The 26,550-nt window shown below is 41.4% G+C and overlaps 1 long non-coding RNA gene across 2 annotated transcripts in view; it reads right to left on the minus strand.

Annotated features, from left to right (window-relative positions):
* Positions 1-757: 757 nt before the first annotated feature.
* LOC125728313 (uncharacterized) overlaps positions 758-26,550 on the minus strand; it is a 71,771-nt gene continuing 45,978 nt past the window's right edge. Inside the window, exons 1-3 of one of the 2 annotated variants that reach the window (XR_007389021.1) lie at positions 1,939-1,963; positions 1,274-1,393; positions 758-786 (exon numbers count right to left, since the gene is read on the minus strand). This is a non-coding gene — a long non-coding RNA (uncharacterized LOC125728313). Of the gene's footprint in view, positions 787-1,273; positions 1,394-1,938; positions 1,964-26,550 lie in introns of those variants that run through there. The other variant, XR_007389022.1, reaches the window with a different exon arrangement.

Below are 26,550 nucleotides of genomic sequence, written 5' to 3' on the forward strand. Positions count from 1 at the left end.
CCAGAACACACAATTAAATGAAAAACGTAATTTAAGAACACTTGAAATTTTCATTCAGTTTCTTTCATCTGTTTAATATAATCGATCAGTCCCTGTGCGTTTGCCCCAAACCATTCAGCATGGTACACAAGGGAGACAAGTAAGCATGTGTGACATCAAAGAACTGATTGCAGCAACTCAGCCTTTCCACAACATTAAAGCCGCTTATTCCCCCCCATGCCATGAAGAAATAATCTCTGTGGCTCCCCTCTCCCCCTCCCTCAGCCCCCAGTCTGGCTTGAACATTTGCACTTCCAGTAAAAATGCGCCCCAAACACACTGACACCAAACTCAGCACCGGTGCTCCGTAAAATCCCGTGATTCAGTCTCAGAAGCACTGGCTCCCCTGCCCTCCTCTGAACATTATTAAAGCTACACCCTGAACACTCTGTGTGACTGACATGAATGAGAAGCATCTTTATTCATAATCTCTGTAGCGGAGGTCAGAATACAGAGTGTCATTATTCCCGTCTTTCTTCTGTCTCCTGGGTTTTGGCTTCTTAAGGTTCAGGGCAGCGTAATTCAGTGTGTCCTCGTCATGGCACTGTGGAGACAAAGATGGCAGAATTGGATGGATCAAATCGGTTTGCTATTACCTATTTTCACAAATAGCACTTAAAATGCTGATCCCAGGATGGAAATCAGTCTGAGGTTCATTTGTTTTACTGACGATTTGTAATTTGAAATATTTATTACATACTTGCTTGCGTGACCATTCCACTTTTGATATATCACTGTTCTTTTCATCTGTTTAAAATATATAACACATCAATATATTATTTAATTTCGCACGGTATCATACCGTGGTCAGATAACATTCCGAATTTTCAAGCAATCAACATCCTTTTTGTCTCAAAAATGAAAGTAAAAATGACTTCTGTCAATTTAAGTGTGCATGTTTGGATACGTGTCATTTGTTCTCATATATCATATATAATAAAATTGCTATAAAGGAGATCTTGGTAATAAAAGTTATTGATATGCAACTTATTGCAACATGTATATTTCAATAGATTTTGCAAAATATGAAAGATATAATACAAAAATGTAAATCTTACAGTACAAAAAGGTTTATATAAATAAGGTGAGATTTAATAATGGATTTTAAAACTGTATTACCTGCAAGAGTGGTTTTAATATGAAAATGTTATCTATCATAAAACAATTTTATATTTCTATAATTTGTTAAAATCTACATTTTGTCCTTCTGAGTGCATAAAGCCGGGCAGCGTACCTGCACAGTGTGTACAGGTCAGTTTACATCTTATACAAATGAGAGCAACGTTCAGAATAATGCTGCAAGATAAAACTATCAGCAAGCCAGAGTGAAGAGGATCCAGCAGTTTCTGAAAGCCTGTAACAAAGAGATAGATTTCAGCATAATGATATAGAGACACATTTCCCATTTGCTTACATTACATTAGTTAAAGATCAAATCGATAACACATTACAGCAGTTGTTTTGTAAATAGTCCATTTTTAACATGAACTTCTAGTATTTTGCATTTTAACAATTTATATTAATATTTGAAATAATTATTAAATTAGGCTCCGGACCCCCCGCGACCCAATAGGATAAGCGGTTTGGAAAATGGATGGATGGATGGATATTAATATTTGAAATAATTATTAAATTAGGCTCCGGACCCCCCGCGACCCAATAGGATAAGCGGTTTGGAAAATGGATGGATGGATGGATAATTATTAAATTAACATCTGTGTAATTTAATTTAAGCACTTAAATTAGAAAATTCATTACATTAAAAAAAGAAATAAATGTCTTAATAGCAGAATAAGCTAAATAAAACTTTGAAGCAGATATACTCTCCACACTGGGTGCTACCATCTATATCCAGCTGTGTGCCGTTCCCAAACAGCATCTCCCCACACTGGGTGTTACCATCTATATCCAGCTATGTGCCGTTCCCAAACAGCATCTCCCCACACATGGCCACAGCGCAGTAGTAAGTCCCAGCATCGGAGAGGCTGAGGTTCCCCTTGGGGAGGCTGTAGACGCAGCTCCGTGTAGGAGATCCAGCCTCAGGGCTCTTCTCACACTCATCACTGCTGTTTCCATGGCTGTAAATGACTCCAGGAAGGGATTCTCCTGATCCATGTCTGAACCAGTAAACACTGTGTTCTCCTGCACAGCTCCCAGTCTCTATCGTACACTGCAGGCTCACAGAGTCTCCTGGCTGCAATGTGTCAGACACAGGCTGCTGTACCACAGTCCTGCTGTTGGAGTCTTTACCTGAAAAGCAAAATAGTCATGATGACAGCCCTTTGAGAATAACAATGGAAAATACAGATCCTCAAAAATTGTTCTTACAGATTTTTGGGAACTGAATCGATGTTCTTCTAGCCATCCAAGAAATCAGTAACTTCTTGGAGAACAGCTGACATTCTTCTCTCTTTTTATTGTATTACTGCTTATTAGTATATATCAGGTAACACTATACATTAACTGCACCTACATAATACCTAAATAAAAATTATATGATAATAACAAACATTATAATCATATAATGTCTTGTATTAATGTATGAAGGTAGATGAATATAATTAATTTCAATTCAAAGAAATGAAGTGTGTAAAGTGTACTTTATATTTTCATGATTTTCGTGACTTTACATTTGGTTTATGTTGCCCCTTTTCCACAGGAAGGTATTTATTGTTTTTGCATATTTAGCTCTTGATGTGTTTTGGTATTTTTGAGCATTTTGCTGTAGTACCTGCATAATTTAATTCAAGAGCCGAAGAGCTGTTTGCCCATTACTAGTTTGTCTATCTTTTAACATTAAAGAAAAAGTATACATAGTAAAAGGAATTACTTGGTTTCGTAGTTCCTCCTATTTATTTTCTTATGCACACAAAAGTAAGTTTTTCCGTTCAACCATAGCACTACAGCGAAAAGCAAAACGTCATGGCAAATACAATTATGCTTTATTCCAATACACATTGCTAATTTTTCATTATTATTACATTTATTCAGCATAATATCTTCAAAGGTTTCATGATTTAATTTGCAATCTTCTGGCCTGAAATCTTTTCCTGCTACACTGAAGACTCTCTCAGCGTGTGCAGAGAAAGCTGCAGCCAAAGGGTTGGCATCCTCTGATAAACATGGTTGGTTCAGGTATCGGTGACATTATGTGAACCTTTCATGGCAGGAATAGGGACTAGTTTGACTTTTGATGCAGGAAAAGTGTTTGGGACGTTTCTTAGGTTAGAAACTGCCGTCACTGCAGCCAACACTGACTTTTAAGGAGAGACACTCAGCTCTTCCTATGAGCAGATCCACCATGGTGCACAAAATGACAGTATAATTATTATTTTAGGTGACACTTCAAATGTTGCATTATTTCATTCTTTACAAAACGACATTTTTATAACAATGATGTATAACAATGTTAATGTGTTTATGTATAATTCATATTTAAATTAAAGTTCATATTTTAGTTAAAAGCTACACCTACAGTACGTATATGAACTTGAATTTGAATCCAAACCCTTTTTCGTTCTTCTTCTTTAAATTCAAATATAAATTTCAATGCCACAACCTGTTTTCAACCACAATTCAAATGTAATTCAGATTAACAAAATGAACTGAAATTCAAGTTCATATATGTATTCAAAATCCTGAATTTTAGGATACGTATTTGAGAATTTCATTCTCAAATCAGTTCTGAATGGTGCACATCCCTAGTTCATATGTTAAATCATGCATTTTTTTTTTCAGAGTGAATACACACTGACTGCTCAGATAAATAACGTCAAAAATAATTTTCTTTTGTTGCTTAAGATTTTTGCACAGTCCTATACTGTATATAACAACTCAAACATTTTTTTATGTTATTTGTTTTAAAGAGGCTGCAATGTGTAACATTAACATCTGTATAAAGAGAAGGTTAGGCTTTTGGCTGACAGCAAGCAAAATGCAACAAATTGTATAATAATAATAATAATAATAATAATGAATGATTTTTGTTTGATGTTTAGAAAAACATTTATGGAACAAAGCAGACAATAAGGTATCTTTGCTAATTTTATATTGACAAACAACTAAACTGTCAAAATTATTTTGCAGGGAATAATCTTACTGACATTATAATAAAGCAAATATGAAAATAGTTGGAATCTCATTTACCTGTGATTATGACAAAGGTTCCATTCCCGAAGGTGACCTCATGAAGAAACACAGCAGCACAATAATACACTGCAGAATCTGACGGCTCCACGTTAGAAATAGTGAGGTTAAAACTCCCCTCTGCATTCAGTAAGGAGTAACGTTTTATGCTTTTATATTCCTTGTAAAATTCACCAGGTACGTAGAGAAGTGCTTTCGCCATGGGCTGGGGCTTCCGACCAACAGCTTGCTTAAACAAAGTAACAAAAGTTGTTTCTCCTTGACAGAAGCATGTCAGGGTCACACTGTCTCCAAGCTGAACCCTCATCAGGTGACTGGGCTGAACAACATCTGTAGTCAGTGCAGTGTCTGCAAAAACAGAAAAACAAAAAAAATCATAATCAAATAAGACATATAATAGTAATCTAAATAACTATTAACTATGATGCAGATTAAATGGCCAAATTCCACTGATCACATCATACAGATAAATGAAAATATTAAAATCCCAAAATAATTTATATTATAGGGCCTTACTAATGAAAATGAGAAGACCAAAGAGTCTGAACATTTTTGTGCTTCCACTGTTTAGAATAAACTGCTCTGCTGCTAAGTGAGAGATCATGGTCGTGGTCGGGATGAAAGGGCAGGAAACAGAGAGGAAACAGAGAGACACACATCAGGCTGATCTGATTGGCTGTTCACATGGGAACTTAAGTAACAGTGAAAAAGCATTTTAATGTGCACTTACATGACGTTTATTAATTTACTCCTTAACATCCAGTTAAAATGAGAACAATTAGATAAACAGGAGCAGATACTGAGCATATAAAGTTCTTTGTACAGAGTGCTGAGATACTGTGGGAGAGCATTTGCTAATCATCTCTCTCAGACAAGCTCAGCACAGTATGAGTCTGTTATCTATCTGATATTAGACAGTCTCTCATACAGTAATAATAATTGATACTTTATTGGTCCCTGTGGAGAAATTGTCTTAACTTCTCTCTCAACTTGCTCTCTTTTTTTTAGAGTAAACAGAGTAAGTTGTCTGCGAAGGGCAGCCACCCATAGTGATGCCCAGTGAGCTGGGGGTTAAGGGCCTCGCTCAAGGACGCAGAGATGTGCTGTGGCTGGGTTTGAACCAGCGACCATCTTATTACAAGCACACAGGCATTAGATCTTCTAATCACACTTAAAAGGCAGATTAAATGTTCTTTCCACCATGCAAACAGAATGTAAATTGTAGCTTTACTGCTTAGATTTACATTCACACATTTGCATTTAAAACAAGCATTTTAAGTGATGTACATGAGAGTAAATGGTGAATCAGTTTATTTGCCACTCTACACATTACATTGGCGCCCATTATAAGTAACTGTACAGTGACATTGCAGTTCCTCAGTTGCTTTGATGCATTTCTGGAATCACCCTTAACATCTGCAAAACTGTAAGTGCATTTCCCAAAACAATTCGTGCAAACAGCACCACACAGATGGACTGTCTACAAAAAAAGTCATAGAGGCCACCAGCAGCCCGAATACCACACCGTAAGGCCGTATGTTAGGATGCTCTCTATGGCAGAGCGGTAGGAGGCCACCAGCAGCCCGCATACCAGACCGTAAGGCAGCATGTTAGGATGCTCTCTATGGCAGAGCAGTTGAAGGTCCCGATCAAGAAATCCGACAAGTTTCCCCAATAAGCCAGTAACCCCGCTTCATAGAACAGGCCACAGGACTGGTTTTGGTGAGATAGTCCGAGTAGTAGGTAGAAATCAGGATGGAGACTGAGTGTGGGTCTAACAGGTGAGCAGATGTAGGACAGAATGTAGAGCCCTCTGGTGGAGTGCCTGTGCATGACTGAATGTATGGTTTGGGTCTGATGGTCTGAATAGTTGGTAGAAATAGGCACCTTCCTACCTGATGTGGTAGGTCTAGATAAGGGGTCACCAACATGGTGCCCCAAGGATGCCCCCAATGACCACATGAGTTGCCCGTGGACCTGTTCTATAAAATAGCACAACTCACCAGCGAACATCATCTAAAATTTTATTTTGTCCTGTTTCTAATCTATCACATTTGCATTTATATAGATTTGAAATTGAATATAAAAAAGCATTTAAAACATGTTTATCATGCATGAAGTTTAGACATGTTTAGGAGGGCGTTTAAAACTGATATCAAACTTCGTATGGCTCAGTACCCGTGAAGTAGCTCTCCGTTTTAAAAAGGTTGGTGACCCCTGGTCTAGATCTTGCAAGTTTGTTTGTACTGGCTGTGTGAACATACTGTAGCACTGTTAAGAATATGCAACACAGCCTGAGTTGGGGATCTGCTGTATGCATCAGTAATATAATGCTTTGTCCTTTTCTAGGCTGTTCATTAAGACATAAAGCCTGAAAGTTTTCTGAATGGCATTAATGAAATTGAGCACTGCCCCCACCTGCTGGCCAATTTATTAAAACATTGAAATCGCTGTCTGCACAGGCTGACGTGTCATTTAAGTCTGATAATTTTCTATGAGTCAAACGGCAAGAAAATGACAAGAAGTTAAAAACATGGAGTTAGATGAAGGAGAAAAGATTACAAATTTGAAGATTATGAAATCAGGACATGTCAGCTAAGTCAGCCAAGGTGGGTCTTAAACATATGGACGGAAGTATGAGCGCTAAACTTAAACGGGTTCACTTGTAACCGCTGCCACCAAATTTCGTTAAATTGCTGGGGAGGTCCAGATACATGAGACAGGAATAGAAGGATTATTCTTTATTAATATACAGACGAGGGTTACAACCCTCCCTAGGGCAATAGAAGGGGATACCTGCCACGGGACATTCTAAAACGCTTAATGTGAAAATGCGTAACGCAACTTAATGTATTAAAACAGTCACCACAAATCACCAAATTTCTCGCGAATGTATCTGGCCATAAAGACTTACCTGACAAGAAATCAAAACCGAAATGCTAGGAATATGGACTTTAAGCCTTTTCTTTATGGGCGTCAATGGAGGGGAAAACGCTTGACGTAAGATGAAGTCCATATTCCTAGCATTTCGGTTTTGATTTCTTCCCTGGCATGGGTGACGGGTACACCACGTTCCCAAAGCCACGTTAGCCTCGAGCGAACTGCCCGGAGAAACCGCTCACACCAGCGCTGCAACCCGATCTCCTCCCCTTTTAAACACACATTTCTATGGCGTTAAATTAGTGCCAAAAGTCGTGCGCATAAAAACAGAAAATCCATGCTCTCTACGCGCTCGCGATTGCACAGCACTCACTCACTCGCTCGCCGTTAAATTAGGGCCAAAAGTCGAACCACGCGCGTGCGTGTGCTCGAGTGCTGAAAACCCATCCCCTCTACGCGCTCGCGTCTGCACAGCACTCGCTCGCTCGAATTTCCCGCTTCGTCTTACCGTATATAAAAGAATGGGCCAATGTACGGTAAATTGCATTGTGAATAAAATTTCTTAATACAACATCACAAAGCCAATTTAATAAATTCAAATCCTGGGAAGAACGCTCCTCAGATATTAGTTCTCGGGTTAGTGTTAGCAGACTATAGGCGAAACCACCTTAAGTGCTATCTGTTAATGTTTATTAAATTAGCATTAAAATGGAGAGGTTTATAATATCTTTTGTCCTTGTAGCTGCTAAATACACTCATTATTAAAGCCATAAAGTTGTCTGCCTACTACATTGGAATCTCCACTGAGTAAGTGTTTTTGATGGATTTTATTTAACTTTATTATACTCTGGTCCTTAGATCTAATGTCATACTTCTTCACTTATATTGTTTGTGAAAAGGTTTACCACGGTCAAACAGAGCAGCCACTACATCATCATACATGAACAAGCACCTCACAAAACAAAAACATTTCATTTTCATAATTAAAACTTTTGAATGGTAGGCCTAGTGTGTGGATCAGAGACAAGATCTTGACACCTCATTAACTATAATTTGTTCTGTGAACAGCTCAGATACCACCTTCTCGAAAGTCTTCTGCATAAAATAGAAATAGGATTCAGCGCGACTCCACTAAATTTGGATTACCTGGAGTTCCTTTGTCATCAGGAGCTGTATCTTCTGCAGGCCCTGTCTAATCACATTGAAGTACCTCCTGCTATCACCCTGGCTTTGCAAGAGCTCTTTGACCTTGTGAGGGCACATCTGGAACGTCCAGCCCCATGTGTCACACAGGAAGTCGCTGCCACCAATAGACGACCCAAGATTTTGATTGAAGAACAATGTTTGAAAGAAATGCTCCATACTCAACTTCCTGTGCCTTGCATAGCCACACTGATGGGTGTTTCAAGAAGAACAATCTTAAGAAGAATAAAAGAGTATGAGCTCTGTGTTAGGGAACTTGACAATTTGGTTTCTTCTGTCAAGAATGATCTACCAAATGCAGGCTACAGGATAGTCAATGCAGGCTGCAGTCAATGGGCTACAGGGTTCGGTGGAGAAGAGTTGCAGCCTCCATGCATAGGGTTGATTCCATGCGCATCATATAAAGGTTGTCAAGTCTTGGCTGTGTTGTACGCAGAATGTACCAGGGCCTTTGTCTCTAGTACACGTGGACACAAACCACAAGTTGATCCGGTTTGTATTACCAGCAAATTTATTTGGAGTAAACCCTGGGTGGATTGGTGTGAGGTGGTGGTGGGGCTTTGGAGAAGATTTCCTGCCGATCAACACTAGCAACTTATATCTATCTGTCATGGAGGTCTCGGGACTCACAGATATTCAGAGACATGTGGATAGTTTACCAGTGGTTTTCAGCAGGAAATAGTTATTACTACAAATTGTCACCCCCCCCCCCCGCCCCCCACAGAAACTGGATCTGGCTATAGTGGGAAAATCTTTTTTTTTTTTTATTTGTGAGAACTTGAAAGCAAAACAAAACTTGGAAAAAATATATGCTCATTCACCAATTTTCTAATCTGGGGTCTAAAGTGGTCAGGCTTGCAAGTGTATTTGGTTATTTGTCTATCCTAGCCTGTTGCAGTGTATATTTCCTGTATATTTTGCATGTAAAAAATGTTGTTTGTTATGTCAGTGCTTAATATTATCATGTAGTCTTCATGAACTTTCTTCATCTTGGCCAGGGACTGCATTTGAAAAGTAGCCACTTGACTAAAATTGGCACATTTTCAGAAATGCCAGCAACAATACTGATAATGAACACCCCTCTAACTGACTCTCAGTTGGTTTAGAAAAAAGACTTTTAAGAGAAAAGAAAGCCTTCCTTTGGTTTTGCATTTTTCTCTTTTTTGTTGGCTGTGCACAATATATTAGAAGAATACCTTACAATTATATTAGTTAAGAAATAACAGATTGCGTATATACAATATTAAGGTGATAACAACAACCCTCACTGTCTCTAGGTGCTGCTTCAGACAGGGCATTCTGCAGCAGGGACACCACCCGTCGTGCAGCATCCAGCAAATCTCCCTATCACAACAGCCCACATAACAGAATAACATTAGTGTATGATTCAGTAGGGCTAGTCCAGGTCTGGAAAGTAGTTGGGCCAGATTTTTAAACCAAGAAATTTAGCTGGGCCAGACATTTTCAGCGGCCCAGTAAGCAACAGGTAATGGCATTTTAAACAAACACAAATCAAGGTACATTATTTTAAAAAACTACAACTGAACAGAATCTGAGAGCAATATTTTTTTTCACTTCTGAAATGAGAAAAATATTTTGGTCGTATCTGACCTAGACGCATCCCAAAGAAAAAAAATGCCTATTAGATGGTAAACAGACATAAAGAAAAAGGGAAAAATCGTCTATAATCATCATCCGCTTATACTGTGGTGATCCATTTCACCCACACAGGCATGATCACCATTAGCGGTTTCCACATTATTGTCGAGGTGACTATTCACTTTACCTCTGCTTTCTCCGACATCTTCCTGATTCTGCCGCCAACAAGGGGCTCATAGGGTGGAGACTGAGGGTGTTAAACAGACCAATCTTTTGTCACTGAATGCAACAAATAATGTATTTATCTGTCAAAAGTCCAGCACCAGGAAAAGCAACAGAGTGACAGTAGAAACTGTAATAATAATGGAAGTGCGCCGCCCTACAGGGAAGGAGGAGTGATGGGAGTCCCGGTGGTGGCTAAGCGCGCGTGGGGAGAGGCGTCGTACTGTGAGGCTTCATGAACTTCCGATGGGGCAGTGCTGTCATACAGCGGGGAGCCTGAGAGGGGCACTGTGGCCGGGTGCGAGAGCCCTGGGTAATGAGTTGTAGAGCTGCGCAGTGTCACGATCGGGTACAAGCAGGCAGGCGATCGTGCGGGCAAGGCGTGCAAGGAGCAAGCGGACAGGCAAAAACGGGAGTTTAATTAGGAAGCGCGGACGGGGAAACATCTCACGCATACAAACATCAATGACAGACACTGGACTCAGGTAAGACACGGACTGAAATACACAGGACTGAGCAAATTAACTAGATACAGCTGGGTACAAATCGGGAGAAAACACGTGGGTAATCAGGGGGCGTGGCACACAGGAGGAGCGGACGAGCCGGGCATGACACGCAGGAACTGAGAGCCCAAGCTGTTGGACATTCCACTGGACTAGGAGACTGGGGTGAGTGAGGAGGAGCTCATTGACCACAAACTGGGATACTGGCTGTGTGTGAGCAATGGGGTGGAGATTAAGGAAAGACGTTAAATCAGCATGCAGTGTTGCCTGGAAACAACAACAAATATACTAGTGTCACTGTACTAAAACAATATCAAAATAATGCCTATTTTTTATTCATTTTACTTGTAGAGTGCAAAGTACAAAGGAAAACAAAGAGTAACTATGGCGAAATAAATCAAAGCATGTCCCAGAATGATGGGCCTGAATGGATCAGGACAGAAGAAGGCGAAAGTCCTGTTAACGAGGTGAGACGATGCAGACACAGGCCAGGATGTGGGTATAGGCGAGAACAAGAGGGAAGACGGGGGCCCGAGACTCAGCATGGGGACAGGTGGGGGAGGGGAGGCACGGGCTCACCTGGAGCTGCTCCCGGAGGTGCCGCTATGACTCATGGGTAACATGCCGGAATGGGACGGCACCTGTAGGCTGGACCAGTTGTCATGGGAGGGCAACATGGACAGACAGGTAGACGAGCTGTCTGAATAAGCAGCTGCAAGTATAAAACAATAAATGAAGCAGGTATGTGGTGGGCAGTGTTACAGCGTCCTTAATATGGTCAATACAGAAAAGGCATGTTATCATGTTATGTATATACTGCCTCCAGTTACTTAATGCCTAACTTTAATACATTGATTGATTTGTTCACTGCTGCAGCCTGTGTCAACTTTCCTTTCAGACAGATGTAAAGTCCATTCTGTTTTTGTTCTGTGTAGTTTTTTTTGAACAGCATATGGCTGAATTCTGTTAAACCTCAGACTGAAGAAAATTGTGTTAATTGAAAAGCAAATATCAAAAACTCAGTCTGCAGGAATGTTTTTCTAAATATTTCTGTGGACTTTTGGAAATTTCACGAAATTCCATTGCTCCATTACATAAACACTGAGTGAGATTTCATTCCCATTACTGCAACGTATGAAGAGGATTATGACTTATTACTTTAGGTTATCGGACTGAGTGAGTTTTGGAAATTTGCTCTTCGATAACTGAAGCAGTGCTGTGAATGCAGAGGTTATATGCGTCGCATATCAACAGAACTGTATGTTTATGTCTTGTCTTAATTATTTTGATTAAATGTCTAACTATTCCCAATATGTGTGAACATACTTGGCCAAATAAAGCTGATTCTGATTCAGTCAGAGGGTAATCGTCGGTGTGCTGTACTATCGTGGTGACCCACACAGAGAGCTTAGGACCATGATTTCAGTGTGTGCTTGTGTGAGGGGACAGGCAGGGCGGCGGCTCACTGGGTGATGCACTCCTGTGGGTATAGGGGCTGGGATAGGGGGCGGAGCAGTTACTCCTCAAGGAGGAGTAACAGTCACAGCCGTCGGGGGAGGAGAGGGAGAGGGTGCTCCCAAACTGGGGGTGTGGGTTTGATGAAGAGCAGAGAGACCCTGAGCCTGGGATGAACCAGCTGCCTACTGAAACGAAAGCGGATAAAGACAGAAACTAGAACCTCAAACTAAACAACACAAACAACAATATCAAGTTATATTCAATCATTAAACCGTTATATATTTAATCTAAACAATAGTAATAAATATCGTTCCGATTCAAAATATCATTTACGGGTGAATCTTATGACTTGCATTGGGAAACAGGAAACGGGCCAAGCTGCAGGGCCAGTTCAAAGGCATAGTGCGAGGCGCCCAGAAAGGGGGCGAGGTCTGGGCGGAGTCAGCTAAAGAAGAAAAAGGCCTGACCTTTTTCTGGATGCTGTGGACTGTGTTTGTGTGTGAGCTGCAGCTGCATGTTCCTTACATTTTTTTTATTAACACCAGCACCGTGAGGTTTGGCCTGGACTGGGTCCTGTCCTGCATGGTTGAAGACATGTTGACTGATGGTCAGCCCGTGTTCTGTTGGATCCCACAGAAAGGAAATGGGAATCCCGTTTGGATCGGATGCTGACAGTTGAAAAAAAACTCATGTCTGCGTGTTATGAAAGAATATCAATAAATGTTTCCGAAAGGGGATGACTCATTTGGTAATTATTTACGGCTTATGTTATGGCTGAGAAATTTACAGTCTTTACTAAAGTCTGACTTCTTTCGAGTCACCTTTAATATAGATTGGACACTCTCTATGCTATGTACAATACTTATATAGATGGTACATGTTTACTTGCTTGCACAGATGGTTGATTAGGTAATTAGTGTAAGTGTGTGTGTGTGTGTGTGTGTGTCCAATCGCATGTATGTCCAAGGTCCATAGTAAGTAATATACACTGATCAAGAGATGCCTGAAAGTGGATGAAAGAGGACATTAGTGGGTGTATCACTTAGTGTAACGGGTGCAGGAAAATGAGCAGGACTGCAAGCCATATAATGACCCACTGTCCTTATCTAGCTCTTAATACAGTATGCATACAGTGATGTATCTACAATGGACAGCTACTATAAGCAGATAGCACAGTACAGGTGCTTAATCTGTATGCTATTTCCATCCATCCATTGTCCAAACCGCTTATCCTACTGGGTCACAGGGGGTCCGGAGTCTATCCCGGAATCAATGGGCACGAGGCAGGGAAGAACCCAGGATGGGGGGCCAGCCCATCACAGCTCACACTCACACACCATTCACTCACACATGCACACCTACGGTAAATTTAGCTACTCCAATTAGCCTCAGCATGTTTTTGGACTGTGGGGGGAAACCGGAGGAAACTAGCAGCTTTGTGTGGTAATTGTTTGTATTAAAAATACATTGGATCAAGTCAAATTATTTTTATGAAGAATTAACATCTAAAAGCTGCTAGTAGACCGTGGGAAAATAATTTTTCTATTTTCTTGCTGCCATCTCGTGGCCAAAAGTAGGTATTGCAATTTCCATCATATGTAAGAGGGCCTGCCCATCAGAGTAATGTACATCCTGTGACATGTATTGACTATCAAGACAAACTGAAACACGGTGTATTAGGCTGTCAATGAGTACTGGACTAGGGTGAAAAACTGCCTGATAATCTACCTATTAACTAGAAGAGTACAAACTGGAGACGGATCCCCTAATACAGAGGGATTAACGTCTGTGCCACATCCAGAACCATTCAGTGTAGGAGTCTGGTGGTTCTACTGGATACTGACAAGTACCCAGCCCCTTTGTTCCCTCTGATAATCATCAGTCCTCCTCTGAATGCCTTCACCACTCTATTCCTGAATAGGTACACATTTAAATATGCTAGCAAGATCAAGGTATTGGGATAACTGTTAGGTTCGCTGTTCAGAGAGTTGCAGTGAAAACCATCATACACAGTGGCCCTTTCTGGATAAGATTACCTCCCTCTGATCTAACAGGTCAAGATCAAAGCAAGGTGCATTGCAATGTCTGACACCCAGCACACTACAGCATATAAAATACAGGTATCCATCGCCTTCCGCATTTGGAACCAGGACCACTTGTTGCAAGTCAATTTGGGCGTATCTCAAGTTATACGAGAGAGGCAAGACATTAAGGACAGTATACACAGTACTGAAATAATAATGTACATATTAAACCACAGCACTTAATAAACAGATACTGCACTTACATTTCACAAAAAAAAAATAAAGCACAGATTGCACTAAGAAATCAAAAGATGCATGTGCTAGCAAACAGTGGGAGCTGAGGAAGAAGCAGTGGTGAAATACTTTATTGTACAGTACAGTAAGTTTCTTTTTATAGAATGAAATAGCATACAGGGGGCGGCATGGTGGTGCAGTGGTTAGCACTGTTGCCTCACACCTCTGGGACCCGGGTTCGAGTCTCTGCCTGGGTCACATGGGTGTGGAGTTTGCATGTTCTCCCCGTGTCGTCGTGGGGTTTCCTCCGGGTACTCCGGTTTCCCCCCACAGTCCAAAAACATGCTGAGGCTAATTGGAGTTGCTGAATTGCCCGTAGGTGTGCATGTGTGAGTGAATGGTGTGTGAGTGTGAGCTGTGATGGGCTGGCCCCCCATCCTGGGTTCTTCCCTGCCTCGTGCCCATTGATTCCGGGATAGACTCCGGACCCCCTGTGACCCAGTAGGATAAGCGGTTTGGACAATGGATGGATGGATGGATGCTGAGGCTAACTGGAGTTACTAAATTGCCCGTAGGTATGCATGTATGAGTGAATAGTGTGTGAGTGTGCCCTGTGATGGGCTGGCTCCCCATCCTGGGTTGTTCCCTGCCTCGTGCCCATTGCTTCCGGGATAGGCTCCAGACCCCCCACGACCCAGTAGGATAAGCGGTTTGGACAATGGATGGATGGATGGAAATAGCATACAGATCTTATAAGCACCTGTACTGTGCTATCTGCTCATAGTAGCTGTCCATTGTAGATACATCACTGTATGCATACTGTATTAAGAGCTAGACAAGGGTCATTATATGGCTTGCAGTCCTGCTCATTTTCCTGCACGCGTTACACTAAGTGATGCACCCACTAATGTCCTCTTTTATCCACTTTCGGGCATCTCTTGATCAGTGTATATTATTTACTATGGACCTTGGACATACATGCGATTGAACACACACACACACTTACACTAATTACCTAATCATCCATCTGTGCAAGCAGGTAAACATTTACCATCTATGTAAGTATTGCACATTGCATAGAGAGTGTCCAATCTATATTAAAGGTGACTCAAAAGAAGTCAGACTTCAGTAAAGACTGTAAATTGGCAGCCATAACATAAGCCGTAAATAATTACCAAATGAGTCATCCCCTTTCGGAAACATTTATTGATATTCTTTCATAACACACAGACATGAGTTTTTTTTCAACTGTCAGCATCCTTCTCGATTGTCAGAAGCTCTGCGCTAGAGGGAGGTTTACTGGTCTTATACTCTTCTGGCACCTTGTGTGATTCCTGACTTGGGACATCAGTTTGGCTCCTTCTGTATGTGGTTTACATTGTATTTGTTCTTTAAAGTTGCCCCTTCAGAATTAGACAGTGTAACCAGCTTGCCACATATTGCCTGGATGACATAAGGTCCGGTAAAATCCGGTTCCGTTCTTCCTCCTTTCCGTCCCCGCTTCCTCATGTTGAACAGAAGCGCCTCATCTCCAACATGATAAACTGTGTTTTGGTACCTCTTTTGTATTCGTTTACCACATGCCTGCTTCTGTTTTTCCTGTTACTAGGAGATGTTTTCAGCTGTTGTTGCTTATTGTCTCAACTACTTTATTTTTTTCATCAAAAAACGTGCCGTAGCTTTTCTCATCGGGAAGAATAATTGTGGAAAGCTGAAGTGGAAAAACATTCATAGCAAATTATTATTATTCACAGATCATTATAAAGAGTCATTTTCTAAAAGCATTAAGAACAATGTAATTTGCTGTTTCAAGATATGTTTTTAAATAACTACTTGTCAGTCATAAGAAACTCTTCAACACACATGATCCGATCTTGCCACAAATCATTTTTAATCTCACTTTTGTTGCCAGCAGTTCAGACATTAATGGCTGTGTGTTGAGTTATTTTGAGGGGACATCAAATTTACACCATTATACAAGCTGTACACTGATTACTTTACATTCTATCAGAGTTTCATATCTTTAACGTTGTCCCTTGAAAAGATATAATAAAATATTTACAAAAATGTGTGGGGTGTACTCACTTTTGTGAGATACTGTATATTAAGGGATTGATTGTCAATAATATCAGTAATTCCTGATGTAATGTTAAAAGAATAGAGCCTGTCTCACACAGTTCTAAAACAACCTCAAAAACAGACTTACCATTTTATGTCATCATTCGTTTTCTCATCCAGGCCATTGGTTTGGGGATGATATGCAGCAGTGATCAACGGCAGAACAGGGGCTCTGAACGCAGTATGGATTAAAAAGGAATTAACCATCTCTCTCAATATAAAATTAGGATCATTTATTCTCTACAGAGGCCCCCATAGAATAGTGCATCCATCCCCTCACTCATGTTTAGACAGACGTAAGGCAACAGGCCAATGACATTCAGAACAGCAACAACATCAACAATTGTACAGCTAGTTTTAAAATTTAATAAAAAAGACAAACCAATTAGGTAATATTAATGAAATTATTAAAATGTGCAGATTAATAGTCAGAAATAATTTGCGATTTTAAGAGCGGAAAGGATACATTAAAACTCAATTACATTTATCCCTTAATAATAAAAAAAAGGTTTTTGAATTTTACATCATGATAAATGAGAACTATATGTGATTACTAATTACTGTTGACTAATTTCCTGTCTGGACGTTTCCCTCCTCATTGTTAAAAGTCATTATATGTCTGGGTGCCAGTCAGTGGAAGCACACAGACATGTTGGCCAGCTGTCATATTCATTCAGCACCAGCCCATCAAGTAGAGAATTCAGCACCACGGACAGTGACCTGTGTTACAATGACATCAGGTCATTGGCTCTAAATATTTTTCTAGAAATAACTAAATGGCTCTATTGTAGAAATTTCCAGCCAGAGTCTTGTGGTGCGTTCGTTTTTCTCTCGGAACTTGGAAATTCCAAATTGGGTGACATCACATCCAACAATCTCCCGTTCAAGCTAGCACAACTCGGAACAAACATGGCTGCCTCCATGAATACGCTGCTGTGTTGTTGCTTTATATTTTAGCAGTTATGGAGTAAGATTATTATTTCAGACAAATAAACAAGAAACAGGAACTAGTCAAACCACATTAAAAGCTTTATAAAGTATTTTAGTACATTCATAGCGATATTCTTTTTTCGAGAGGCAAACAAACTACAAACAAACCAAAAACACTAACAAGTCTGGTAAAAATCTGATATTGCATGTTAGGATACTGTTTACGGTCACAATATGGTATTCTCTAAATCGAACACGTGCAATTACATTAATAATTACTAATAATTATAAATAATAATAATAATAAATGGGCGGTATGGTCGTGCACTGGTTAGCACTGTTGCCTCACACCTCTGGGACCCAGGTTCAAATCTCCGCCTGGGTCACATGTGTGTGGAGTTTGCATGTTCTCCCCATGTCGTCGTGGGGTTTCCTCCGGGTACTCCGGTTCCCCCCCACAGTCCAAAAACATGCTGAGGCTAATTGGACTTGCTAAATTGCCCGTAGGAATGCATGTGAGAGTGCATGGTGTGTGTGAGTGTGCCCTGCGATGGGCTGGCCCCCCATCCTGGGTTGTTCCCAGCCTCGTGCCCATTGCTTCCGGGATAGGCTCCGGACCCCCCGTGACCCAGTAGGATAAGCAGTTTGGAAAATGGATGGATGGGATAATAATAAATTTAACAAAATAAACATTTTTAAGGATTTGTAAAATAGAATTAATGTTGAGTGTGTAAGCCGCCATGTTGAAATTACGTCACAGGGGCAACTCGGACAAGAAGATTCTGTCAGACATTAACGTCATAAAAGAGGCGTTTCTAATGGGAAGTGATGTTTTTCGTGACGTTTTTGTCCGAGTTGGAGTGAAATAATCAAACGCAGCATGTGTTCCTATTTGAAGAGAATATTCTATTTTTATTCTAAGGAACTACAGAAAATCAGCTCTGCATGTGATCTCCCCTTTACTGCTCGAGCAGGGCACACGCACATCAACAAGTGTCAAGGCAGCAAGTGCATGCAAACAACTTCTCAGGACGGTTACAGTATAGGACCTTCAGAAAGAGCCAGACTGCGGCGTCATTCAGAGATTCCATTGTCTAAGGCTTGCACTAAAACATTACAGCATATTTAAACAAAGTAGCATGGCACCTGTGTCAGAATCCCTCCCTGCCTTGTTCTGTTCTCTCTTTGTTGTCCCCATTTAGCCAGCACATGTCACTGGCCATCCTGACTCCTCTTTTGATTGTGGGTTTTAAGGATATCAGTGGGTCTGTGTTTTCATAATTGTCCCCCAGGCCACCATGCTGCTCAGCCCTTGATTCCAACTACAGTTGCAATCAGGTGGTTCTCAATCTACTAGGACTGTATAACAGGATTGGCCACCTGTTCTACCTTTACTCGTTCAGCCGCATTCATGAGTCTGGCCTATAGGTTATTCAAATTTTGTCCTGCCAAATTTACCGGACAGGAGGTGGACACTGCAAATGAATGTGTGAATACTCCAATACCTACATCTTTACAAGTTACCTGAAGTGGTTTGGTAAATGATTGTGAGGTTGGAAGTCCTTCTTGATGTCTGTTTGCAGCTCATCCACCAGCAACTGCACGAGTTGTCGCTCCCAGAGGGAATCCCACTCTCGGTCCGCTGGAGGGTCCATCTCACTGTAGCTGGAGTATGTTTCCATCAGTCACTTGGCGTGGGGCTCACAGAATTTACCAGGCTCCTGTTTAATCTGACGCACCTTAGTCCAGTCCATGCATCTGGGGAACTTCTCTGAAAATCTCTGGCAGATTCTTTGCAGCTATACTTGATATTGGGTACTTGCCGCAACTAAGTAATGGGTTGTTGAATCAAAGTCCCGTTCCATGTCAAAAATAACCCCATTTTAGGGTTTTGTTAAACAACTGGTCTAATTTGGATGCAGAGGTTCTGCACGGAAGGCCCAGTCTCTGAAGGGTTGTGGCATAGCGAGGCCTGTTCTGCCTGGAATCCGGCAGGTCACTGGCAACATCCCCCAACTCCTTCATCTATAAGGTCGGGAAACCAGAACGTTTACTCCCCCTTATGGATAAGGACATACCAACGTTGGGGCAACTCCTGCTGCCTGAGTCTTCAACCAAGTCCAAAACAAAAGTATACAATGTTAGGAAGGGTAATTCAATGGTATGAGACTGAAACTAGAAACTGTAAATCGGATGGAGTTAAATAGCAATACTGTGGAAGAGGCATGGGAATTTTTTAAAAGCACATTGTTGCAAGTGCAAAAGAACTTCATACCCGTTTCCAGAAAAACTAAATCTAGGAAACTGCAACCAAGCTGGTGTCATGACCTGCTTGTACGATCCTCGTGTGTGCCACGCCCCCTCATTAACCATGTGTGCTGCCCCGATTGTAACCAGCTGTTTTCTGTCAGTTTGAGTAGTCCTGTGTATTTAGTCCACATTCAAGTCTGTTTCCCCAGTCCTGTCATTGAAATCTCTCGCTGTTGGTACCTGTTTTCATCAATAAACCCTCATTCCCGACTCTCCGTTTCCCGGATCCTTGATTCCTCGCTTCCTGCCTGTTCGTCCAGCACGCGATGTCACAGGTGGTTTACTACGAAAATTAAGAATAAAGTCAGGAGCAAAAGGGCTTTCTTCCACAAATGGAAATTAACTAATGATTTCAAAATAAAGCAGGAGTATCTAAGTCTACAGGTTTAGTTAATAACAGTTATAAGGATGACGTTAAAAGTTTCTTCCAATATTTTAACTCCGAAAGAGCTCTAAAAGCTGAAAATCACTCATTTGCAGGATAGTAAGGGCCTTATAATTGAAAATGAAATTGATATAAATGAGTTTAATGATTATTTTACAATGGCTGTTCACAGTAGAATAGCTTACCACCATTTAGTACAAATACAACGATGTCTATGACCAATATATGTATAACTGAGGCTGATGTGGTACAAAGCCTAGCTAAGCTCAAAATAAATAAATCGCAAGGCCCTGATGGCATCTTATCTATAGTTTTAAAAGAGATGAGGGGTATTATTAGCCAACCTTTAACTTTACTATTCCAGAAATCATTATCTGCTGGTGTGGTATCTTCTGATTGATGTTAGATCATGTCTCATGTCCAGAGAGGCTACAACAGGATCTGGATTTAATTAGCGACTGGGCTCATACGTGGCAGATGAAATTTAACATAGATAAATATAAGGTAATCCATGCAGGGAGCAGAAATATAGTAAATATAGTAAAGTACAGATATTTTATGGGTTCCACTGAAATAAAGGTAGCTGATTACGAGAAAGATCTCGGTGTGTATGTTGATACTTCCATGTCCCACTCTTGCCAGTGTGGGGAAGCATTAAAAAAAGGCAAAAGGATGTTGGATTAAACTCCACACACCTAGAGATGTAAGTCAAGAGAAGTGATGCTACGATTATATAATTCCTTGGTAAGATCCCACCTAGAATACTGTGTGCAGGTTTGGTCACCATACCTTCAGAAGGACATTGCTGCCTTGGAAAAGGTGCAACGTAGGATGACTAGAATGATTCCTGCACTTAGAGGAATGTCTTATGAGGAGAGGTTCGCTGAGCTGAATCTGTTTAGCCTCAAGCAAAGGAGACTATGGGGGGACATGATCCAGGTATATAAGATTCTAACAGGTCGGGATGCTGTTCAGCCAAATGACCATTTCAATATTAATTTAAAATACTAGAACTCGTGGCCATAGTGGAAATTAGCTGGAGAACATTTAAAAATGAATCTGAGGAAGCACTTCAATTCAATTCAATTTTATTTATATAGCGCTTTTAACGACATGCATTGTCACAAAGCACTTTACATTTAACCGGCCAGAACCCCACCAAGCAAGCCTGAGGCGACAGTGGCAAGGAAACTCCCTCTAGCAGGAAGAAACCTTGAGTGGAACCTAGACTCAGAAGGGGACCCCATCCTCCTCTGGGCGACCAAGGAGCATGAAACTGCATTTACATTGACATTCATTAGAGTTCATATAGTTATAAAGTCCCAGTTGGTTTCATGTAGTTATATCCAGGAGTCCAGGTGCGGGTTCACACGGTGTAGTCGGCTCGGTATCAGCTCGAAAAAGAGAAGATGGAGAAGAGTTATTGCCCTACACCTAACCGGCAGGACTAAAGCAACTATGACAGCCTGCCTAAAAGAGTGACCTGGAAGGAAGCACAGGCATGAGGGTTTACAGAGGTTTTGGCGTCAAGCCACCTCCCATCCACAGCTTAAGTGATCGGCGAGAGTGGCAGGACGACAGCACCAATCCCCCCTTTCCCCTTCAATCTCAAATAACTATGAACCTCCAGATTTCCCATTCACCTTAGAAAAGAAGATTTAACTATCCAAAAGACTGGCGAAAGAGGTACATCTTAAGCCTTGACTTAAAAGCAGAGATTGTGTCTGAGTTCCGAACACTAATAGGAAGTTTATTCCATAGCTGTGGTGCTTTATGAGCAAATGCTCTTCCCCCAAAGGTAATGTTCTTTATTCTGGGTACGGATAGAATACCTCCATCTCGTCATCTAAGTGTATGATTCGGAACGCAAATGAGGTCACTCACATACTGCGGTGCAAGACCATTTACAGCTTTATAGGTTAAGAGCAGTGTTTTGTAGTCAACACGAAATCTAACTGGCAGCCAGTGCAGTGAAGATAAAATTGGGGTAATATGATTATATGTTTTAGTTTAACTATTGCTAGTAGCGGTTCAATCAATGCTGGGAGCATCGCTGAATAATTTTGATGGAACAGGGTCTAGCATACAAGTAGATGAATTTGAAGATAAAATTAAGTACATCAGTTCTGACTGGTTAACCAATATTCAATATTCAAAATGTTCTGTTTAATTGAGCATATTTTTGGTCAAAAAGTTTCATAAAGTCGTCACTGGAAAATAACCAGTGGTCTGGTTATTAGTCAGCTTGGACACCATAGTAAATAGGAATCTAGGATTATTTTTGTTTATTTCAATTAGTTCTGATAGATACTAGATGATTTGGCGGCACTAAGAGCCTTTTTGTAGCTACCCATAGCCTCTTTCCATGCTAGTTCGAACACCACTAGTTTAGTATGATGCCACTTACATTCTGTAAGGACATAAAACTTATAGGTCCTGCAGGCCCCAACTCTGATCAGCCTGCATCAGTCTATTTCAGAGCTCCGCTGGCCCAGGCAAGACTGGACTCAACTCGTCAAACCACCCCTTTTAAGGAAGGCAAAGGCCTGCCGGCTCCTGAGAGACTGGATAGGAATAACTGGAGCAGCACAGAAAAAGCAAGACCTTTCACCCCCGGAGTGACCAGAGTTCCACAATCAATCCACAGCAACAACAGCTGTCAGCCTCCAGACACAGACACCTTTTCCACTATAAACAGGATAACTCAGCACACATAGATGTTAGGGACAAATACACGCATGTTTGGTCTCGTTTGAATAGGCATGAGACGAGGAGTATTATACTCTCAGATTTAAGGCAGTATAGCTTTTCCTAAGAGAAATACAGAAACTTCGGCTCAACCCACCAAACTGAGAGAGATTCTCTCATGGTAGAACAAGGGAATTACAACCACCCCCTAAAGTGATCTGATTGGCTGGGGACTTGAGAACCAAGGTCAGCAATGCCCCTAAAATTAACCATTGACCGAAATTAGTCAGTCTTCAGAAACATGCCATCACCTGGTCTGGATACTTAAGGAAGGGCTTCAGAAGTAGTCGGGGAGTCACTCTGTAATCAGAGCTCCCGCAGAGAACTGGGTGAAAGTCTATCTGTAGTCAGATACTTTCCACAGAACTTTGTTCACTCTCAGCTGAGGAATGTGAATACATGATATGAAGACAACTGGATCACAACTGGATCACGGGGGAATCATAAGCAGGGAAGAACACACAGGCAAACAGCAGCAGCAACATTAAAGGCAGGACTGAGAAGCACATTTATACAAGGCTAAGCAGGGAGCAAACTAGAGGCACCTGAAATGAGTAACACAAGGGCAGGAAGGAGAGGTAAAACAAACGCGGAACAGGCATGGCACGTTATACCACACTAGGGAGGAAACGGGAGGTTCAGGAGGGCAGGGTGTGGCAGGGATCCGTTTCAAAATTTAATTTTGGCTTGTACAAACCTTGGTAAAAGCTGCAAAAGATCGATCAACCACTTTCTGAGCTATTGTCTTAACAAACAAAGCATCTGTTGGGGTGGCGGTGTCTGGGGAATACCATGTGTAATACACCTTGTGAAGATTTATATGTAAAACAAAATATTTTTTGATTCTATCACACATATAGAAATTATCCATCCATCCATTTTCCAAACCGCTTATCCTATTGGGTCGCGGGGGGTCCGGAGCCTATCCCAGAATCAATGGGCACGAGGCAGGGAACAACCCAGGATGGGGGGCCAGCCCATCGCAGGGCACACTCACACACCATCCACTCACACACACACACCTACGGGCAATTCAGCAACTCCAATTAGCCCCAGCATGTTTTTGGACTGTGGGGGGAAACCGGAGTACCCAGAGGAAACCCCACAACGACATGGGGAGAACATGCAAACTCCACACACATGTGACCCAGGCGGAGACACGAACCCGGGTCCCAGAGGTGTGAGGCGACAGTGCTAACCACTGCACCACCATGCCGCCCCTTATAGAAATTATTCTAGGTTTAAATAGTAATTTAGCTGAGTAACTAGGCTGAAATTCTAGATAGTTGCAATTTTAAGAATTATTACTATTATTCACAGCTTTTAAGCATGCAGTTGGATGACGGATGGATGGATATTCAGCCACCAGAAATGCCAATTGTTGTTAAGAGGATCAAAGTCTGCAAAGTAGTATGCAGGGTTTAAGGCCAGAACACAGCATACTCTCCGACAGAAAGCATAAAGTTCACTGGGGGAATTTCTGTGGCCACTGCCTGAACAGCATGTGTGGAGAATGTTTATGAGGGTCGAGCCATGCAGAGCTGCTGGCCCTGGCATGTAATGATGAATCACAAATCAGTTAAAAATCGGTGCAAATGCATGAAGATTTAAACCGGCTGATGTGGAAAATGAATCACTATTGTAGGAGTACTTCACAGTACTTTAACAGAAAAACTGGTGTAATATTACATTTGATTTCACAATGTGAGTTTGACGTCAGATGTCACTGCGTATCACGTCGACATCGTACGTCAGTTTTTGGTTTTGAGCGAACGCGAGATGATGAATGAATTTGAAACTGAGGACGGCACAGTGGTTAGTGCTGGCTTCGGTCCAGGGCCCTTTCTGTGTGGAGTTCGCATGCTCTCCCCGTTTTCGCCGGGGACTCCAGGTTCCTCCCACGGTCCAAAAGCATGCAGGATAGGTTGACTGGTGAGTCTAAATTGGCCCTGTAGTTGTGTGAGTGTGTGCGACCTGCGGTGTGTAGGTGACTGCCTGGGCTTGGTTCCTGTCTGCGCCCCTTGTTCCCGGGATAGGCTCCGGTCTCCCCCGCGATCCCAGTTGGGATTAAGTGGTTTCAGAAAATGGATGGATGGACGCACCGCCCGATCTTCAATTGGCGGTGTGGCAGCATATTAGCTTTCCGGTAATCACAAACGAGGAGGAAACAGCGAGAAAAGCACAGACAAGACATAAACTGCATGCAAACATTGTAATAGACTGATAACATACACAAACAGGTCCACTGGCACCACCGTGAGCTGAGTGAAGATTATTAAAAGGGCAAAGCACGCTAAAAAGCTGCACATGCAAACCTTAGCTTATTTATTTGATTTATTTTTTTTTATTTACTTATTTTGATTTGGGATTTTTTTCAACAGTATTTTATTCAAATTCAGTTGCACTGTTCACAACAGTGTCAACAGTTCAGAAAGATAAATATAAGAATATTTTTGAATATATTTGTCTGCAGCTCATTCTGCAAAAAATGAGAAAATTGTATCGTGAACTCAGAATCGTGAATCGTATCAAATGGTGAGTTGAATGTATCGTTACATCCCTAGTTCTTACAGTAGTACTATGGTATGGTGGAGCCACATGACAGGAAGGCAGTACATTGCGAAGTCTGTTAAGAACATCATTCGCACTGAACTGCCCTCCATTGACCAGCTGTACTTTAACTGCCACAGTAACAAGGTTCAGTCTATAATCCAGGACTCTGACCACCATCCACAAACACTGACTAGCAGATTCATGAACAGCTTCATTCGCCAAACAATTCAAACCTGCAGCTTTTGCATCCCCTGTAACAGTCATTTCCACGGCAGCTGCACTGTACAGCTGTTACTGCACTTTATCCACCACTGACCACGTATCATCCAGTTTTGTCCTGCTTTGTATCGCACTGTTTCTGCACCATGTTGTCTTGTACTCCCTTGTGTTGTTATGCACCATCTGTGTTGTTCTGAGCAGTGCCATGATGCAATATTACAAAAAGATCTTGAGGAAATGCAGAGTTCTGGAGGAGATTCTCACAGATCATGGCATGTGTTTATACTGAAGAAACTGTACAAATTGCTAGACATAAAACACAGGACTGGCAACTGTGGTACGTTTTAACACCTTGATAAAAAACTTAAAATCCATAGTAAGTAGGACAACCTCATAGAACCTTTACTAGTCATTGTTCAGAAGATTAACACGGATTAAAAACCATTACTATGAAAGCACGCTAATCAGTTAAGTTGATTATGTGGAGAGAGAGAAAAAAAACTGTCTTTGAAAAAGATCAACCATAGAACGAAGCTGCAGCATTGACACCCCCTAGTGGTGATTTGAAGATAGTTCTGTCTGTAGCAGCTAAGCAGTAGATTTGGCGTCAGGTGCCATGACAAACTCAGTGCTGCTCGGTTTGAACGGCAGAAGCACAAAAATAAAGGGGGCATCTACTGCACGCCCCCCACCCTTGAAAATGGTACAAATTATCATGCAACAGTTTTCTTAAGTAAGTCTTTTTGGGCGTCTGCAGAAACCTCCACGATGCGATTGCCCTGATTAAGAAGTGCGCAGCGGATACAATTTGGGATGCATCGTTCATCCGATTTATTAATATATAATTATTAGTATGTCTATATTATTTTAGAAACGTTACTTGACGAATATTTTTCATTGAGATTGATTCCCCGTTTAAAATTTTGGTGACACTTCATATTTTTTAAGAGAGACAGACAATTTGACGCATGCAATTTGC

This window comes from Brienomyrus brachyistius, unplaced genomic scaffold (assembly GCF_023856365.1).
Source record: "Brienomyrus brachyistius isolate T26 unplaced genomic scaffold, BBRACH_0.4 scaffold229, whole genome shotgun sequence".
NCBI lineage: Eukaryota > Metazoa > Chordata > Actinopteri > Osteoglossiformes > Mormyridae > Brienomyrus > Brienomyrus brachyistius.